Here is a 16,707-nt window from a genome sequence, read left to right as displayed (position 1 = left end):
CTCATTTGAGCTTGGTGCTTTCCATTTTGGAAGGTTATTAATTATTGATTCACTTTCTTTAATAGATATAGGTCTTGTGTGAGTTTAAGCAGAATATGTCTGTCAAAAATTTGGTCCACTTCATCTGGGTTATCGAATTTAAGGGCATAGAGTTGTATAGTATTCCTTGATTATCCCTTTAATGATCATGGGATGTCTCTTCTTTCATTTCTGATGTTAGTAATTTGTGTGCTCTTTTTCTTAGCCTGGCTAGACGCTTATCAATTTTATTCATATTTTCAAAGAAACAGCTTTTGGTTTTACTGATTTTCTCTATTGATCTCCTGTTTTTAATTTCATTTATTTTTGCTCTGTTTTTGGATCTTTTGGACCTATAATCGATATCCAGCACTGTATAAATTTAAGGTGTACTGCATAATGATTCCACTTACATACATCATGAAATGATGATCACAATAGGTTTAATAAATATTCATCATCTCATACAGATATGACATTATTATTGACTATATTCCCCACAGTGTACGTTTCATACCTAAGACTCATTTATCTGCTGACTGGAAGTTTGTGCCTCTTAATCTTCCTCATTTCTCTCATTTCCCCACTCCTTTTCCCTCTAGCAACCACCTATTTGTTCTCTGTATGTATGATTCTTTCTGTTTTGCCATGTTTGTTTTTTAGATTCCACATGTAAGTCAAATCATACAGTATTTGTCTTTATCTGTCTGACTTATTTCACTTAGTATAATACCCCTTGGGGCCCATCCATTTTGTTGCAAATGGTAAGATTTCATTGTTTTATGGCTGAGTAACATTATATATATATATATAAATCTTTGTATAAGATATATAAATATATTTATAGACATATATTTATATAAAATATAAAGTATATAAAATATATAAATATATTTATAGACATATATTTATATAAAATATAAAGTATATAAAATATATAAATATATTTATAGACATATATTTATATAAAATATAAGTATATAAAATATATGTATATAAAATATATAAATATATTTATATTTATAAATATATACTTATATTTTTATAAAATATATATATTTAATTTATATAAATAATATATAAAATATATATAATTTTATATATGCTATTAACTGGTACTTGGGTTGCTTCCATATCTTTGCTACTGTAAACAATGCTGCAATGAACAGAGGGGTGCATATGTCTTTCCAAATTAGTGTTTTTGTTTCCTTCAGATAAATATCCAGAAGTAGAATTGTTAGATCATAGGGTAGTTATTTTTTTAATATTTTGAGAAACCTCCAGTTTTCCATAGTAACTTCTTTTAATTTCATTGATGCTTGCTCTAATGTTTATTATTTCTTTTCTTCTGCTTACTAATTTAATTCACTCTTCTTTTTCTGGTTTTCTCAGGTAGAAACTTAGATTATTGATTATAGAAATTTCTTCTTTTCTAATATGTGCATTCAATGCTATAAATTTTCCTCTAAGCACTGCTTTCACTCACATATTTTAATAAGTTGCACTTTAATTTTTATTCAAATGAAAGTATTTTTTAAATTCTTGTGAAATATCTTCTTTGACGAATGTGTTATTTAGAAGTGTTGCTTAATCATAGCATATTTTGGAAATTATTAATTACCTTTTTTTTCTTGATTTCCAGTAGATTCCACCATAGTCAAAGAGCAGACATTTCATTATTTCTATTCTCTTAAATTTGTTAAGGTGTATTCCAGAATGTGGTCTTGGTGAATGTTCCCTGTGAGATTGAGAAGAATGCATATTTTATGTTTTTTTTATTTTGTTTTTTGTGGGGGTTTTGTTGTCGTTGTTTGTTTGTTTTGGCTGTGCTGGGTCTTAACCGCCACATGCAGGATCTTTAGTTGTGGCATGTGGGATCTAGTTCCTTGGCCAGGCCCAGGATCTCTGCATTGGGAGCACAGTCTTACCGCTAGACCATCAGGGAAGTCCTTGTACATTTTACTATTGTTGGATGAAGTGGTCTGTAGATGTTATTATATCCAGTTGACTGATGGTTCAACTATGCTTCAACTAATTGAGGTCAACTATGTCCTTACTGCTTTTTTGCCGTCTGGGTCTGTCCATTCTGATAGAGGGACACTGAAATCTCCAATTATGATAATGGATTCATCTATTTCTCCTTGCACCTCCCTTAACTTATGCCTTACATGTTCTAATACTGCATCACTTTTTTTAAAGCAAAGGTATCCTGTAAAATTTTTTTAATTATATGAGTACTTTAATGCAAATGCTTAGCATTTAAAATTATCGAAGCTTTATTTAAATAAAAAACTTAATTAAACAATGATGATTAATTCCAAGAATTATTTTATTGCTGCTGCTGCTGCTGCTAAGCCACTTCAGTCGTGTCCGACTCTGTGCGACCCCATAGACAGCAGCCCACCGGACTCCCTCATCCCTGGGACTCTCCAGGCAAGAACACTGGAGTGGGTTGCCATTTCCTTCTCCAATGCAGGAAAGTGAAAAGTGAAAGTGAAGTTGCTCAGTCGTGTCAGTGACTTTTAGAGACCCCATGGACTGCAGCCTAGTAGGCTCCTCCATCCATGGGATTTTCCGGGCAAGAGTACTGGAGTGGGGTGCCATCGCCTTCTGATGTATAATGCTATATAATGCCAATCCTATGAGATACAATGAGAACTGCATCTTCACTGTTCTTCACTCAAGGGCAGAGGAGGGAGTAATCAGACAGACACAAAGCAAAACACAATCCAAATATAGTGCTCCCAGGCAGATAAGTTTTGTTTTTACAGCTTAGTAAAAGCTTTGTACTAAGTACTTAGTAAAAAACTTTGTCACAGTTTAAGAATGCATGCTCTTTAAATAGAAGTTAAATATATACATTTAGTGTCTATAAATAGTAGAAATATGTTAGACAGGGTAGGTCTATGTATTCGTCAAAAGTTGGGTAGGTTTTAAAAAGGATGAAGTAACATGATTTTCAAGGTCCAAGGGAATCCTGCCTGAAGGGTTTATCTTCATTGTGCAGGAGTTAAGGCATCTCTGGGACCCTTAGGGTTTGTCCAAACTGGATTTTCTGGTCTTCAGTATAGCAAGTGCATCTTTCACTCTGTGGTAAACAACATTCTTCACCTTAATTTATCTTCATGATTAGTATAAGTTTGTGACAGATACCAGAATTCCTGAGTTAGCCAGAAGCATTAACATGCTCTGGAGAAACAAACTCTTCAAACACTTTGATGTGACTACACAAGTTATGAACCTTGCATGTAATTCCAGCTGGGATAAATGCCACATCTCTAGAAACTGTATAAACTGTATAATAGCCCAGTCTTGAATTCCATATTCTTTATGAAGATATTTTCTTAGTGATCAATCTAAATATCAGCTCTAATCACTGATAGGATCATGGTTACAGGGTTTTTTTGAACATTCTTTTGGTGCTTTTTTAAAGAATCTTCATATCTTCTTCATGTCTTCATTAGCATATATTTGCCAGAAGGCTCCTGGCTTCTCTTCCAATAAATTGCTTATTGTGAGTTCTTGAGAATTTCCACCTTGCACAAATTTAAGGACTTCCTGGTCACACTGTCCTTTGAGAATTCCCACATAGACCAGAACATTAGCCGTATCTGATGTCTCAGTAAAGACATTGCTCCACATTTTTAATCTTCTGGAGTAATTAATCCATAAGCATTATGGACCCCATTATGGGACCTCAGTCTGAGCAAATAAAGTAGTTAGGCAGCCTAGAGACAAAATTCTATTGTCATCTCACCCTGCGTACTCAAGTAACGGGATGCTGGCTTTGGTTTGATCATCAAACCTGGAGGACATGGCATCTCTGAACTTCCCCGATAGCCAGTCCTTAAGTATCAACATCATTAATTCTGTTTCATTTTCCAAGAGATTTGGAAAATCTTCAAATCCATTCCAGAAGTATCCTACTGTGGCTTCTGTGATGATTTCATTGTTCCTTGGTACAGACTGAATGTTTGTGTCCTCCCCAAATTTGTACGTTGAAACCTAATCCCCAAGTGTGATGGTATTTGGAGGGGGGGCCTTAGGTTTGAGGGCAGAGCCCTCATGAATGGGATTAGTGTCTTTATAAAAGAGACCCCAGAGAGCTCCACCACCCCCTTCCATCACATGAGGACACATGAAGACAGCCACCTATGAACCAGGAGGTGGACCCTCACCAGATACCAAAGCTACTGGCGCCTGGACCTTGAACTTCCCACCTTCCAGAACTGTGAGAAATAAATGTTTGGTTTTTTTAAGCTATCCAGTCTATGGTATTTTGTTATAGCAACTCGAACAGTCCTACAATTTAGTAGATCTACTTCCTGGTCACTTTGCTGAAGGACTCAGGTTTCCAAAATTCAGTGTCCAGGTTATGATGGCTGGTTGCCCGTGTTTCCAGTACTCTCTGAACACATTCCTATTGCTCTTTATATTGGGATCTTGCAAGTACTGAAAGCAATTACTCCCATGGTCAGTAGTAAAGAGCATAGGATGCCAGGTATGTCCTGTGTCCTTGAAGTTCTTCCATAAATCAGAAAAAAACATTTTCTACCAAAGAAGGAAAAATGTCATCAAGGATTTTTACTGTGCTCTTAAGTTCATTAAATGTCTTTTTTCCCCTCCCTGTGGACATGCCTGCTGGTTAGATCTGACAGCCAATTTAAAAGGGAAGCGCTAATTGGACAGGCTGATTTCATGAGGCTAGCTGGCTTGGAGGCTGCACCTCTCCTCACAGATGCTCATTCCAACACTGAGAAACTCTGCAGGAGCATAGCACCAAGAATTTTTTTTTTTTTTCTTGACTAAGGCATTCTGTCTCATGTCTTCCTTTGAGACTGGCTTTGTAAAGAGTTCAAACTGCCTGTATGAACAAGAACAGTTTGCCTTACTACTCTTACAAAATGAACGGACTTCAACATCCTAGAGGTTTTTTCCAAGAATGATCTGTGTAGGCATCAAGTTCCCTGGTTCATGTATTTAACTCTTCATGCATCTCAACCAAGAAAAAGTCTTGCAGTCTTCCCCATTGGCAGTCTTCCCCTTTCATCTAGTAGCAACTCACACAAACTCCAAATTCACACTGAGGATGCACTCAGTGCAGACTGAAGATGGTGGAATCACATGCATCACACATTTACTGAACACCTTTGACAGCTCACTCCTAGCAGCCCTCCAAGAGATGCTCTTACTGTATGGTTGCACTGTGGGCACGGCTTCCTTTTCAGAAATTGCCATTTGATATAGATGTTTCCAACACTGGCCAGGATGTACTTTTCTATACCCACATCAGTCCCTAACATTTTTGGTTACAAGTACCCACAAGCTAACTACTTCATTGTTATTAGAAACATTTTGATAAAGGCAAGGTTCTAATAACCTAGTAAATGAAGTTTTCTAGAATCTGTGTGAGGAGACTTGTAATCATACAGCTCCCCTTTCTCCTTCATCACTCACCTCAGAGAAACAGTGCCTAGGATTACTAAACTGACATTATTTTAAGTATACTAGGTCAGGAGTGCCTTGGGAAGCAGAAAATCTAACTAAATAAAGAATGCAGACATTGGCGGTCATTGATGTTGGTCAACCACTAAGCCATGTCTTCAAGAGCCTAGACTTTACTTGCTCCATCATCCTTGGCTGTGTGGCTTCCCAGATGGTGCAGTGGTACAGAAACCACCTGCCGATGCAGGAGACACCAGGGGTGTGGGTTTGATCCCTTGGTCAGAAAGATCCCCTGGAGTGGGACATGGTAACCCACTCCAGTATTCTTGCCTGGAGAATCCCATGGACAGAGGAGCCTGGCAGGTTACAGTTCATGGGGTCGCAAAGAGTTGGACACAGCTGAACATGCATGCACAACCTTGATCCTTAGCTGTTAGCTTTACATCTTTGTGTCTTTCAATTTATGGTCTCAAGATGTCCACTGAATTTTCAAGCAGAGAAGAAGAGGGAAAGACCACTTCCAGTCCCTACCATGCCTTTTATCAAGGAGGAAAAAGTTTTTCCAGAAGTCCCCAGTAAACATCTTTACAAATTTCTTTGGCCAGTCTGTGTCATTTGGACACTCCTGCCTCCAAGAGAATCTGGAAATCAACTGTATTGAAAAGAATAACAGAATTAGCTTAGATCAATTATGATTCATCCCTTGGAGCTGGGCAGACTGCTGCCTGTATCAGTTGGCTATTGCTGTGAAAAGGCTCAATAACAAGCAACCCCACATTCTTAGTGGTTTACAAGAACAAGCATTTGTTTCTTAATTATGAGCATTTGTGTGGAGTAGGAAATGGCAACCCGCTCCAGTATTCTTGCCTGGGAAATCCTATGGATCAAGGAGCCTGGTGGGCTGTAAGCCATGAGGTCACAAACAGTCAGACATGACTGAGAGGCTAACACACACAGGTCATTTGTGACTCTGCCGGGTTTGACTAGGATCAACTGGACTTGAATGTAGGCTGTATGTTTTCATGTCCGCTCCATATATCTTCTTATTCTGCTGCTACTGGCCACATAGCATATTCTTCTCATGGCAAATGATAGGTGCACAAGAAGCCAGGTAAAATTTATACAAACACATTTAGACGATCTGCTCATGTCCTGTCCAGTAACATTACATTTGCAGACAAATCACCTGGCCAAGTCCAATACAAACTAGGCAAGAATATATGCTCTGCCTATTCCAGTGGAAAGTGCTATAAAGTCATGTGCCAAAAGGTGCACTAATGGATATATAATTCTATTAGAGAGAGAGAATGAAGGATTGGGAACAAAAATTCAATCTGTCCCCTAATTCCACCAACCTGGGGAATGAGAGAGAAAGGGATGGCTCTTGGGTAGGCGTCCAACAGTGTCTTCCCACCAGAGTAGTCAAAAGAAGCCTTAGAAACTTATTTTTCTGATTTAGTTAGCAGAGGGAAGAGGGGAAAGCAAGGAAACAATAAAGTTACAAACTGCTTTCCTGGGCAGGGGTCCCCAGCTATAACATTGATGGATAGTTGAATAGGCTGACATAGATGTTTCACAACTCAAACTCTGTTTCACAGTGTGACTGCCTGTGAATAGCCCGTGTCTCTGATGCAGGAGGTGCCAGGTATGACACTAAGTACTTCGAATGCATTAACTCACCTTATCTTCACAACAAATTTATGAAGCTTTTCCACTTTACAGTTAAGTGGTCAGGGGACTTAGGCAGCTGCGCACACATGGCAAAACTACCAGTGAAGCCCAAATCCCTCTGATTTCATTCACTCAGGCATCTATTACTCACCAGGTGTTGACAGAGGATGCAGGCCAATAACACAGTCCCTGACCTCCAGGACTTCAGATCTCAGTCTCTAAGTTTCCCAGCCCATTGGACTTTACACGTCAACTAAAAAAAATGGAGTCCAAGACAAATGTGTTTTATTTTTTAAATCAATATACTTTATGCCAGTTACACTTCTAAGAGCTTATCATGTTCTATTTCAATAAACCATCATGCCTACTCTTTGAGATAAGTACTATTATTCCACAATTTAAGTATGAATAAACTGAGATCCTGAGAGGTTACCTTTGTTACCTTTGTGAGAGGGAGTGTTCTCACATCATGTATGGATGTGAGAGTTGGACCATAAAGAAAGCTGAGTGCTAAAGAATTGATGCTTTTGAACTGTGGTGTTGGAGAAGACTCTTGAGAGTCCCTTGGACTGCAAGAAGATCCAACGAGTCAGTCCTAAAGGAAATCAGTCCTGAATATCCATTGGAAAGACTGATGCTGAAGCTGAAACTCACCTGATGTGAAGAACTGACTCCTTGGAAAAGATCCTGATGCTAGGAAGCACTGAAGGCAGGAGAAGGGGACAGCAGAGGATGAGATGTTTGGACGGCATCACTGACTCAATGGATGTGAGTTTGAGTAAGCTCCGGGTGTTGGTGATGGACAGGGAAGCCTGGTGTTCTGAAGTCCATGGGGGTCTTAAAGAGTTGGTACCCGACTGACCAACTGAACTGAACTGAGAAACGGATGGAGCAGCATTAGAAACCAAGCCACTTGACTCCAGAATTCACCTTTTCACCACACCTGCCATGCGCAGTCCATGACCAGTAGAATATAGATTTCTTCAAGTAAAGTAATAAATCAATACAGCTTTTTCTGATGGATTTTCTCATTAAAAGATAGTAGTTATAAACTTATTGCATAAAGGCCTGTTAACTACTTTATGTTAAAAAAGGGTTCCTCACACTTAACACAGGGTTTCCAGGTGGTGCTCAGTTCAGTTCAGTTGCTCAGTCATGTCCGACTCTTGCGACTCCGTGAACCGCAGCATGCCAGGCCTCCCTGTCCGTCACCAACTGCCAGAGTCCACCTAAACTCATGTCCATTGAGTCAGTGATGCCATCCAACTGTCTCATCCTCTGTTGTCCCCTTCTCCTCCTGCCCTCAATCTTTCCAAGCATCAGGGTCTTTTCCAATGAGTCAGCTCTTCGCATCAGGTGGCCAAAGTATTGGAGTTTCAGCTTCAGCAACAGACCTTCAATGAACACCCAGGACTGATCTCCTTTAGGAGGGACTGGTTGGATCTCCTTGCAGTCCAAGGGACTCTCAAGAGTCCTCCACCACCACAGTTCAAAAGCATCAACTCTTCAAAAGCGCCAGGTGGCGCTACTGGTAAAGAATCCACCTGCCATTGCAAGAGATGCAAGAGACACAGGTTCGATCCCTGGGTTGGAAAAATCCCCTGGAGTAGGAAGTGGCAAACCACTCCAGTATTCTTGCCTGGAGAATCCCATGGACACAGAAGCCTGGCGGGCTACAGCCCACGGGGTCACAAAGAGTCGGACACAACTGAGCACACTTAAAACACTTGGGGTCGTGGGTCTGGTATTTTTTAAGTGTTTCAAAATTATAAACTAAGAGGGGAGATATTAAAATATAAAATGACATTTGTAGTTTCTTTTTCTTTAAATCTCAGAGACTGGATTTCATTGATTCCACTATTTTATCTGCTTGATGTTCACATAATACTTTACAACTACTAATTAATTACACTACATTTTAGCAACAATTATTAAAATCACCTCGTATGCGAGTGCTGGAAGCACCTCTGGAGCCCTCTTGCCTGCCAGTCCCACCAAAGAGTCAGAAGTGGGGCGGCAGCCTGTCACGCTGGCTCCTGGTCCCCAGCCACCTGGCGACACAACTGCGGGGCGACTTGTCGGCACCCGGGCGGCGCTGCTGAGCGCTGATTCCCTGAAGCTGCGGGGCTGCCCGCCTGCTGCCCGCCTGCTGCCCGCCTGCTGCCCGCCTGCTGCCCGCCTGCTGCCTCAGCACTTCCAGTCCAGGGCCCCGACTCCGCGCTGAGGACCAGCGCCCACCACCCACACTGCAGCAGACTGGCCCTGCGCCATATCCAGGGTGCCTTTCAGCCGGAGCAAATTTTTCAGAGCATCAAGCAAGACTACAGTCACTATCAGAAGTGGAGTCATACAGAAGTTGTTCCTAAAGCTTGTGTTTTGGGAAGTCATCTCCCTCCTCGGCATGCCCAGCATCTAGGTTCTCCAGGTTCTTCCTGGATGAACACCAATCAGTCCAACAAGTTGGAATAATGTGTAAGCATCTCTTACAAGACTAAAAAGATCATATTTGGGAAGGGTATGAGCAAATCCTCTACAGCTAATTAGCAGAATGGTATGAATCTTTTGTGAAATTCACACTTCATGAGATTATGCCACGAGCTGGGAGGAGGCCAACAAATTAAGTGTCCTGAAGCTGCACATCTGGGTACCAGGCTAGCCATCAAAGAGATGGCTGGTATGTACTTTTTGCAGCTGGTTTGGTTTCACATTTCACTCCAACTTTACCACATCCTGAGAACACTTAAGTGTTTCTACAGGTCCTTTTTATGAACTTAAACTTTCTGGTTGCAACAAGGATCTCATTTCTGTTCACCCAATAAACAGCCATGCCCTACTGGGATAGATTTTCCAAACAAAACACCTGGAGGAACAACTTAGCAAAATATACCTTCAGTGGCATTTAACGAATGGAGTTTCCCCATGCACAATTCTGTAAGACGTGTGTGTATGTATCTTTTACATTATTGCTAGTTTTGTTCAATTAAAAAAAAAAAACCCTTGGGGGTTCTGGCTGTGAATGTAACACGTGATAACTATGGTTAAAAGACTATGATCTTCTACAGATCATTAATGTTTTGTGACCATGTATTTAATACATTGCAACAGTGGATTCTGTGTAGGAATTATGGTTAAATACAGGGGCTATTTCCAGGCACAGAATGTGAATCATGTTAGTATGGACGTCAGATGTTGTTATAATGATATAGCAAAGTCTGTGGTCCTAGGTCTGCAAATGCATGGTGCGGAAGCAGGACAAACCAGGAATGAGTCACTGACAGCTGTATTCTCTCTAGCTGGTATTAGGAAAGTACTTTGACTCCAGCCCTTAAACACCCACGTGGCGCCTCTGTTCACTCAGTCACATAAAGAGCTCCCTGGACACTGAACCTCTAAAAAGAAAACACTTCCTCTGGAGTGAAAGCATCAGGATTTATTTGGGACCTTAGCAGAGATGAGCATAGGGTGGGCCTGATTCAGGAGGCATTGTTGCTTGGCAGAAACCACTTGACCTTTGTATCTGTTCTAAAACTAGAACTTGGATTCTTTGGTCAGATTCCCCCAAATTCTTTTAAGAGGTGTCCACATCCAACTGGCTTGAGCATGGTTTTGGCAGCCCTTCTGTAAAATTGCTTATGGATTGTTTTTCACATAGTTTCCAAGGCAGGGAAACAGAAAGCAGCCTCTGCTTGGAGGAAGTAGAAGTTAAGTATATATTTGTTTATTTACAGTGACTGGTTCAGGACCACATTTTATAAAGTGCTTTGTTTTATTATTGTTTCTAGAAAGAAAAGTTCTATTAAAACCAATAGTTTCAATATGGAATAATTTTTTTAATAGGGCTTATTTGGGGACTTCTCGGGTGGCTCAGTAGTAAAGAACCCACCTGGCAATCCAGGAGTCATGGGTTCGATCCCTGGTCCCAGAAGATCCCACATGCCAAGGAGCAACTAAGCCCTGGTGCCACAACTATTGAGACTGTGCTCAAGAGCCCATGTTCACCAACAAGAGAAGCCACCACAGTGAGAAGCCCACACACCACAGCTGGAGACTAGTCCCTGCCTGCCACAACTAGAGAACGCCTGCACACAACAGGGAAGACCCAGTGCAGCCAAAACTCAATAAATAAATACAATTGTTAAAAATGACAATAAAATGAAATAGGGCTTATTTTGAAAAATTGAGTTTAATTCCAATGGGAAAAAAATTTTAAGATAGCCTTATTGATAAATACAGTTGCAAAATTCCTAAATAAAATAATCAAAAACTACACTTGAAGGAAAGTTACAAGGTTCAAAATAGCCTGGAGTTAAAACTCCCAACCGGATCCTCACCACCATTCTATGCAAAACAAAGGAGTCTCTCACCTGAAGAAAAAAATGGACATTAAGGTTGATTACGTCCAGCTCCCAGCTGGTCCCAGCCTCTGGCTGACCTCCAGAATTCCTTACCCCAGCCTTTTAAGAGATAACTAAAGTTATGACCAACCTAGATAGCATATTGAAAAGCAGAGACATTACTTTACCAACAAAGGTCTGTCTAGTCAAGGCTACGGTTTTTCCAGTAGTCGTGTATGGATGTGAGAGTTGGACTGTGAAGAAAGCTGAGCGCCGAAGAATTGATGCTTTTGAAGTGTGGTGTTGGAGAAGACTCTTGAGAGTCCCTTGGACTGCAAGGAGATCCAATCAGTACATTCTAAAGGAGATCAGCCCTGGGATTTCTTTGGAAGGAATGATGCTAAAGCTGAAACTCCAGTACTTTGGCCACCTCAGGCAAAGAGTTGACTCACTGGAAAAGACTCTGGTGCTGGGAGGGATTGGGGGCAGGAGGAAAAGGGAACGACAGAGGATGAGATGGCTGGATGGCATCACCGACTCGATGGACGTGAGTCTGAGTGAACTCCGGGAGTTGGTGATGGACAGGGAGGCCTGGCGTGCTGCAATTCATGGGGTCGCAAAGAGTCGGACACGGCTGAGCGACTGAACTGAACCTGAACAACCTTGGAGAAGAACAGGCCCCATTAAGACAGTAGATTTCCACATATATGCCTATATATACTTACTCTTTTCTTCTATTAGTGCAGCAGCTCACTACTCTGACTGCTGCCCCTTCTCACCTCATTCTGTTCAGTTCAGTCACTCAGTCATGTCCAACTCTTTGCCAACTCATGAATCACAGCACGCCAGGCCTCCCTGTCCATCACCAACTCCCAGAGTTCACTCAAACTCATGTCCATCGAGTTAGTGATGCCATCCAGCTATCTCACCTCTGTCGTCCCCTTTTCCTCTTGCCCCCAATCCCTCCCAGCATCAGGGTCTTTTCCAGTGAGTCAACTCTTCCAATGAGGTGGCCAAAGTATTGGAGTTTCAGCTTCAGCATCAGTTCTTCCAATGAACACCCAGGACTGATCTCCTTCAGGATGGACTGGTTGGATCTCCTTGCAGTCCAAGGGACTCTCAAGAGTCTTCTCCAACACCACACTTCAAAAGCATCAATTCTTCAGTGCTCAGCTTCCTTCACAGTCCAACTCTCACATCCATACATGACCACAGGAAAAACCATAGCCTTGACTAGACGGACCTTTGTTGGTAAAGTAATGTCTCTGCTTTTTAATATGCTGTCTAGGTTGGTCATAACTTTTCTTCCAAGGAATAAGTGTCTTTTAATTTCATAGCTGCAATCACCATCTGCAGTGATTTTGGAGCCCCAAAAAATAAAGTCAGCCACTGTTTCCACTGTTTCTCCATCTATCTGCCATGAAGTGATGGGACCAGATGCCATGATCTTTGTTTTCATTGAGCTTTAAGCCAACTTTTTCACTTTCCTCTTTTACTTTCATCAAGAGGCTTTTTAGTTCCTCTTCACTTTCTGCCATAAGGGTGGTGTCCTCTGCATATCTGAGGTTATTGATATTTCTCCTGGCAATCTTGATTCCAGCTTGTGCTTCTTCCAGCCCAGCGTTTCTCATGATGTGCTCTGCATAGAAGTTAAATCAGCAGGGTGACAATATACAGCCTTCACATACTCCTTTTCCTATTTGGAACCAGTCTCTTTTTCCATGTCCAGTTCAGGTTTCTCAGGAGGCAGGTCAGGTGGTCTGGTATTCCCATCTCTTGAAGAATTTTCCACAGTTTATTGTGATCCACACAGTCAAAGGCTTTGGCATAGTCAATAAAGCAGAAATAGATGTTTTTCTGGAACTCTCTTGCTTTTTCCATGATCCAGCGGATGTTGGCAATTTGATCTCTGGATCCTCTGCATTTTCTAAAACCAGCTTGAACATCAGCAAGTTCACAGTTCAAGTATTGCTGAAGCCTGGCTTGGAGAATTTTGAGCATTACTTTACTAGTGTGTGAGATGAATGCAACTGTGTGGTAGTTTGAGCATTCTTTGGCATTGCCTGTCTTTGGGTTTGGAATGAAAACTGACCTTTTCCAGTCCTGTGGCCACTGCTGAGTTTTCCAAATTTGCTGGCATATTGAGTGCAGCACTTTCACAGCATCATCTTTCAGGATTTGAAATAGCTCAACTGGAATTCCATCAGCTCCACTAGCTTTGTTGGTAGTGATGCTTCCTGAGGCCCACTTGAGTTCACACTCCAGGCTGTCTGGCTCTAGGTGAGTGATCACACCATCATGATTATCTCACCTCATTTGTAAAGTGCCGGTCTCCTTTTTCTGAACCTTGCCTTATCTAACTCCCTTACCGTACAACACTCATCAATGTACAAGAAAAAACACTACATCATAACCAACGGTGGATCTAGAAATGCAAGGATTTTCCAACACTGGAAAATCTATTTATGGAGGTGACTGAAATATAAATAATATTTAAATCCTTATTAATAAAGGAGATTCCCTAAGAAAGACAAAGTAGATAAATTGATTCCCAAGAATGTGATCTGCAACATTTAAAACATATGCAAAGGAGATCTCAAAGGAGCCGCCAGTTAAATGAGGGTGGAATTGGCAAGAGGGATGGGTGGTGTCCAGGCATTGGAGAGAAGAAATTGTTTCAAGTGGTCAAGCCTTGAGATGTCAAGTAAGATGAGGACTGAGGACTATTAATTCAGCATGGTAGTGGTCACTGTTTCTGGGATAATCACAATTTCTGTGGAGTGACGGGAGAGACCTGATTAGACTGGGTTAAGGAAAAATGTGAAGTGAGAAAATGGAGCTCAGACTATAGAAAATTCTTTTAAGAAGTTAAGAGTTGAAGGAAACAGATAAATAGGGTGGTTACGTGGCCCTTTCAAGAGGAATTGGTAAAAGAAAGGTTTTGTTTCTTTGTATATTATTTTATATTTGTTGGTGTTATTTAAAGATGATTGGTGCTGGACATATTTTATACCAAAGGGAAAAAAATCAATGAATAAAAGTTTGATGACACAGGAAGAAAAGACATAATTATGGGAGTAATGCTTTCTCCCGCAGCTAGGAACACCTTGCGAAACTCCAACTCAGGTGAAAGTCAACTGTCTTCCATGCTCCTGAGCTTAGTAGGGGAATGGGGGGTGGGGTGGGGGTGGAAATACACAGCTAGTGTCACTTAAAATCCGTGACTACAAACCTCAAAAGAACACTTAACACTAACCAACAATCCTTCCACACTTTGCTAATATGATGACTTCATCTCTCTCCAAAATAACTACATCACACATTCTTCTCTCTCCAAAAGCATATGTTCTTTTCCTCCCCCACTAAAATAGGAGCTGTTAGGCAGACATCCTCACATCGTCACACCGCCACATCCACCTGCTTTCATGCACCTGTCATCCTTCTTCTGTCCCTCCGTGTGGTCTGGACCCCACTTCACTATAATAGAACACCAGTTAAAGGGTTACTGAAATACGCAGACTTTCGTAGAAGAAAGCCTCAGTCCAAATAAAACTGAAAAATCACTCAAACCATACACAATAAAAATGTGACTAAAATTAATGGAAAAATTCAATCTCCTTGAAAAAGTTAGATGCACAAACTGACCTGGGAAAATTAGATGTGGTAGTAATAATGCACCCAAATAAAGGTCCAAAGTGTCATCAGCAATAAAAATCTTTTTTAAAGATTCCACATAAGTACAGTATTTCCCTGACTTACTTCACTTAGTAAAATACCCTCAAGGCCCATCCATGTTGTTGAAAATGGCTGTAAGAATCTTTAATCTTCATTACAAAGAACCTCAGTGTCTTTACCGATAAACAAATCTCAAGCCATTTGCTGCTTTGCATTTAAATAAAGAGCTTGGCCATCGCCCTTTCAAAATAACAGCAAGTAAAAAGCTATACACACTGAAAAATCCACAATCTTCTTGGATCCATAAAAAGGGGAAGGAAGGACACACTGCAAACTTCTGCACCCAAGACTGGACAGGCAGACAGTCCCTCGGGAAACGGTTGCAGGGCGGGAAAGCGGGGCTGTAACCGATATGCTGCTGGAGGCTCAGTGCAGACAGCGCTGAGAATTAAACACTTCAGGGGGCCCAGTCAGAGGGCGCCCCCGCAGTATCGTCAAATTCGTTTACAGGAGCTCAAGCAGGTTCGCATAGTAAATGGAGAAAAACGCTCTCCTGTTTCCAGCAGGAGCGGGGGAAAGGGCCTATTTTGAAATATGTCAGCGCTTTCGCAACAAGGCCGGCCCTCGGGTTAAACAGAGTTAACCAGATCCCGACATGTTGGAGTGTTATTAGAACCTAACTCACCTGGCTGGGGAAGGAAATACTCCAGCCAGCCCCAGCCCACTCTAGCCATCCTCTCCCACCTAACTGAGAAACACTTGTGATGTTCACAGTCCAGAGGTACAACTTCAGTGAGCGACTGAGAGCTAAACAGGGCTATAGAATCGTTGCCCCTACACCACATACCGCACCACCATATTGCTAAGGGCCCAGTATAGCATTTCCTTTCACCCAGTACATCATATCTGGTTATTAGAAGAAAAAAAAATCACAAAACATACCAAAAGCAAAGAACAGCAGCAATGCCTACATCGTATTCCAATAGAAGAATGCATTGTATTCTACTTATACAGGCTCCTATCTATGTTGTTTAAATTTTCCACCATCCTAAAATGGTAAAAACTCTTGTGTATATATAGATATTTGTAATTTGATATTTTTAATCAGATGGTAAATTTCCTTAAGATGCATTGCTAACAGTGATTTGCCAAATGTTTGAAAATAATAGATTATCAGCTAGCTTAGTAAACAAATACTGTACAATATTACTTATACATGGTATCTAAAAAATACAACTAGTGAAAGTAAAAAAAAAAAAAAAAGCAGACTCATAGAGAACAAATGGGTGGTTACCAGTAAGGAGAGGGGAAGGAGGGGCAATATGTGCATGCGTGCTTAGTCACTCAGTTGTTTCCCATTCACTGCGACCCCGTGGACTGGAGCCCGCCAGGCTCCTCTGTCCCTGGAACTCTCCAGGCAAGAATACTGAAGTGGGTTGCCATTTCCTTCTCCAGGGAATCTTCCCAACCCAGGGATCAAACCCAGGTGTCCCGCATTGCAGTCAGATTCCTTACTGTCTGAGCTATCAGGGAAGCCCAGGGGCAATACAAGAGTAGGGAATTA

General features: G+C 41.2%; 1 pseudogene; it reads right to left on the bottom strand.

Moving 5' to 3' along the window:
* Positions 1-3,048: 3,048 nt before the first annotated feature.
* LOC128060412 (lysine-specific demethylase 3A-like) lies at positions 3,049-15,877 on the bottom strand (annotated as a pseudogene).
* Between the last annotated feature and the right edge of the window lie 830 nt (positions 15,878-16,707).

Source organism: Budorcas taxicolor, chromosome 2 (genome assembly GCF_023091745.1).
Source record: "Budorcas taxicolor isolate Tak-1 chromosome 2, Takin1.1, whole genome shotgun sequence".
In the NCBI taxonomy this organism is placed as follows: Eukaryota; Metazoa; Chordata; class Mammalia; order Artiodactyla; family Bovidae; genus Budorcas; species Budorcas taxicolor.
The sequence above is the reverse complement of the archived record's forward strand: the minus strand, read 5'-3'. Positions and strand labels throughout refer to the sequence as shown.